Source organism: Miscanthus floridulus, chromosome 6 (genome assembly GCF_019320115.1).
Source record: "Miscanthus floridulus cultivar M001 chromosome 6, ASM1932011v1, whole genome shotgun sequence".
NCBI classification, from domain to species: domain Eukaryota; kingdom Viridiplantae; phylum Streptophyta; class Magnoliopsida; order Poales; family Poaceae; genus Miscanthus; species Miscanthus floridulus.
The window spans coordinates 59224804-59229480 of record NC_089585.1 but is presented as its reverse complement, the minus strand read 5'-3'; the positions used below and the strand labels follow the sequence as shown (position 1 = coordinate 59229480).

Sequence of the window (4677 nt, the reverse complement as noted above, 5' to 3'; positions counted from 1 at the left end):
CTTCCTAAGAGATTGCTTCTTGAGAGGATTTGAATTATATTCACTCGAAGGTCTCTTATGAGATTTTAATGTTCTCCCAAAATCAGCACCAAAGAGGTCTTCCTTGATTTTAACAGAGATTTCTAAAGGTGGAATTCCTCCTTCTGTTGGAGGATTTAGGGGTATTGGTGGTTCAGGATTCATAGCTAAATCTTGGGATCGAAGTGGTTGTGGTTTGGCTATCAAAACTTCCTCTTCTTGTTCGGGAGAGGATTCCTTCTCTTCTTTGAGGAATTTATTATGAATGCTAGTGTAGGGAGTCTTTCCACTAATTTTATCAAGCATCACATTTGCTTCACTAGCAAACAAATGAAGGAAAGCTCCTCTATAGGCTATATCAAGGGATTCCCTAGAATGCTTGCTAAGACCCATGTAAAAATGTTGAAGAAGTACGGCATCTTGAATGGCAAGGTCTGGGCCAGAGATGATGAGTTCATTAAAATGATCCCATGATGTCCCAAGGGATTTTTCTTCTAGTTATCTAAAATTCAAAATCTCTGTGCGAAGGCTGACTACTTTAGAGATAGGAAAGAAACATAAATAGAATTTAGAGCATAACATTTCCCAATCTCCTTGCATACTTCCTATGGTTTGACTGTACCAATGTTTAGCTCTTCCTATCAAAGAGAATAGAAATAACTTCCATCTTAAGGTTTTGTCAGACATGCTAGCGATATGCAAGCATGCATAGGTCTATTCAAACTTCAATAGGTGTGAGTATGGTTTTTCATCGCCTTCTCCCGAGAAGGATTGTTCCTAAATCAATTTTATAAAACACGGGCATAGCTCATAGCTAGGTGTTATGATAGGCACTAAAGATTTTGGTGGCTTTTGGCATGCACTCGTGGGTTTAGCATATTGATAGATAGGAATGGAATCCATGCTAAAATAAAAAGAAAAACAAAAGAAAGAATAAAAGATAAAATGTTAAGCTAGGCTCGAAGTTAATTCAGCAACCGTTTCCCCGGCAATGGTGCCAGAAAGCTTGTTGGTATATTTTAACGCACATAGATAAATCTATAGCGCACGGATACCACTGTAGCTTTCACCTAGAAGGTATTCCAAGTATCATATCCATAGGGAAATGTGTGAGACTAACTATGGTCTAACATAACTAAGGGTAGCAATAAGGTTAGGATAAATAGGAACATAGGGAGGATTACTAGGGTTCTCTAGTTCTAACTTGGGTAAGCTTATGTCTTCTACTACTCAACTAGGGACATTACTTGGGAAAGACACCAGCAGAGGATGCTTTCCTTCACAACTGTGTCCTACTTGCACCTATAGATGGGAGGTGGACTACAAAGGATCAACGAAGCTATATAGTACAAGGCTATATAGAACTTATGTCACTCATGTGATCTCCCACCTTCCCGATTGTAGGGTGCATCCATGATAAACTCAAGTTTATGCACCATGCTTACACTTATGATTAATACTTTACTCCCACAATGTAGAAATAAATCACTCAAAAGAGTCCCAAACCTGATGAGCAATATAAACAAGATGCTTACTTAAATCAGAAGTTGATTACCAGAGAAATCTCAGAAGCAAGCTCAGGTAGAACTATAATCCGCTAAGGTACAAGCCATAGAGAGAGCACCAATAGGCCGACACCTCCTCCAAACTCTTCCCTCACTCTCTATCTCACTATTTCTAATCAAAAGATTAATCCTATGGAGGACTAATCTTCTCTTGACGGTTGGCTCTGATCCTCATGGTATGAATTAGGGTTTTAGGGATCTATTGAGGGAGGGGAGTAGGGGATGGTATATAGGCCTAAGCATCAATTCTGGACCCTTGGATCAAACCGACTTGAAAGAACGGCGTAGATCCAATCTAGTGGGTGGTGGGGAACCAACATTCAAAGCGGAGGCTGTCTGGTGGGACCCACAGGCCGGTCGGCCCCACATGGCAGCCCCTCAGGGTTTGCTTTGGTGGAAAGCCTCCTAGAGCCTTCTAGAATCTTCCCACGTTGTTTACGCGGCAGAATTCCATAAATTCCTTTGACGAATAGGTCCCATTTGACAGTTTTCTGGATAAACCCTACTGAAAACATAGATTCACCAGAACTTATGGAATTTATTAGTTTAAACCCCTATACCTTGGTTTGGTGATGGAATTAAATATATATGCAGGTTATGTTGATGTTTTATAATTATTGTTAGTGACCATCAACACCTACAGATACACCCTATATTTTGGGTCATTTGGTAGATCATGGATGTGACCCTCCCGTTGAGTCCTTTGTAGTCCACTCCGCGAATATAGGAGCAAGTAGGGTCCAGTTATGAAGGAAGAACAAGCTCTGTTCTTAATCTTCCATAGTAATATCCCTTATGTGTAGATATAAAGATGACTTTAGCCAAGACTACGTGGTATAATTGCACTAATCAATGTATGCTTTGACTTGTAATTAAGAATGACTTAGGAATTATTCCTCTAATATTCTACTTAACCATGCTAATGACATAGAAAGGAGTACTCTGAGTGATTTATCATTGATCAATACTTATCATATACATATTCTATCCTATGACTTACCCCTATTGTGAGTAGAAATTGGTTATGGTTTACTTCTCCATCAATAGTATAAATTATCAATACATGTCCATGCCAGACCTTCCCTGTGGTAAAAATATAAATAACGATAACTAGAATACTCCTAGGTGAAGTGCTATAAATGGTATAATTATTTGTGCACTTGCAGATCCTTTTCCATACATATATATATTCTCTCTAGTCACATGAAATAATAAAGAACTACTTAGTATTGTTCTAGTAGTAATACTAAGTAGTACCAACAAGCATCTCTGACATGATGACTAGGGATGACAACTTGGTAAGTAATGTTAAGAGATGTAGGCATATATTAGGTGACTACTAAAACAAGTGACAAGTTAATAAATACCAACAAGCATTTCTAGCGCTGTTGCTGGGGAAGGTAGCTAGGCAAAGGAAGTATTGATAAACTTATACCTATTGATGTGATCAAGATAACCATTGACCTCTGCTCAAATAGGCTTACCCTTGTTTTGTCTACTTTTGTATCTTATGCAGGGTAATGTATGACCGGTTTTTGGCCTTTCCGACAAACTAAGTTGAAGATCCAGAAGCATTAATCAGGAGAACTAGAGCCCAACTCATGAAAGCTTTAGCTTTAGAGATAGAAGACAACCAAATAAGGCAAAGTTTAACACCTAAATTTGAAGCCATGGCTAGCAAGATTCTCCATGAATTCTCTGCTCTAACTATAGCCAACATCCATACTGGACCAACAGTCAATGTTGGAGACATTGGATTCAAGCTTAATCTAGCTCTCATCAACATGGTGCAAGCAAGCCAGTTTTGTGGAAAGGCATATGAAGATGCGAGTGCACATCTCCAATACTTCCTAGAGATCTGTAGCACTTTCACCATCAAAGGAGTGACCCAAGACACCATACTACTTTGCATCTTCCCATTCTCACTCTTGGGGAAGGCGAAGTAATGGTTTTATGCCAACAAAGATAGAAACACTACATGTGATAACTGCTCCACTACCTTCCTAGCAAAGTTCTTTCCCACGAGCAAGACCAATGCCCTGTGTGGGAGAATTTCAAGTTTTTAGCAACAACATGATGAATCTATCCCTAAGGCATGGGAACGTTTTCAAGATTACATCACAGAATGCCCTCATCATAGGATGGAGAATTGGCTACTCATGTAGACTTTCTACCGCGGGTTGACCAACAGTACCCATGAGACTATGGATGTTGCTATGGGAGGTGCTTTCCTATCACTCACAATCCTAGCTACAACAACTCTCATGAAGAAGATGGCCTCCAACCAAGGTTAGATTGAAGAACATCTTCAGACCCACAAGAGAGGTGGGGGTATGCATCAACTCAAGGAGGTAGACATGCTATATGTGAAAATGGACTTGCTGATGAAGAAGCTCAAAGATCAAGCCAATGAGAAGCAAGAAGTCATGCACATTCATGATTCTCGCATGACATGTGAAGAGTGTGGAAATACTAGACATTTAGGGAATAGCTGCCCTAAAATTCATGAGGATGTGAACTTGGTCAATAACTACTTTCGTCCTCAATAGAATCAAGGATGGAATCAGCAACAAAGGTTGAACTATGAAAGAACCGCCCAATTTATATAAGATCAAGTATGGCTGTCCCTACTAACACATTGACACGTGCATACTTTCACTTATATAAACTTGGTAGTCCACTGAGTGTCATGGAGGACCTCGGTAAATCAACATCACAACCAAGATCGCGTGATTAAGCAAATACACATCACATACGCAGAGTTGCAGCGGAAATAATATTACAAATGGGTTCACAAATAATAGTACAAGTTTGGGTTTCAAAATGGATTAGTGAAAACAACATAGCTTTCAATGATTACCTTAATATTAGTTCCAATACATTACTAGCATAAGTGACATCCTCTGACAAAAACATATAGATGAGAAATAAATATAGAGTCACCGAGCCCACCAGTGGTTAGCCACCATCTTTAGTAGGCCAAGAACTTCACCTGCAACATGGTGGGATAAACCCTGAGTACTCGAATGTACTTAGCTAGACTTACCCATCATAAACTAGAAATAAAATGACACCAACGAGTATGCAAGGCTTT

At 39.4% G+C, this 4677-nt stretch overlaps 1 non-coding gene across 1 annotated transcript; it reads right to left on the bottom strand.

Annotated features, from left to right (window-relative positions):
• Window positions 1–3619: 3619 nt before the first annotated feature.
• LOC136462150 (small nucleolar RNA R71) lies at window positions 3620–3726 on the bottom strand. Its single transcript, XR_010760668.1, has one exon. It is a non-coding gene; the product is annotated as a small nucleolar RNA R71 (small nucleolar RNA).
• Window positions 3727–4677: the final 951 nt, after the last annotated feature.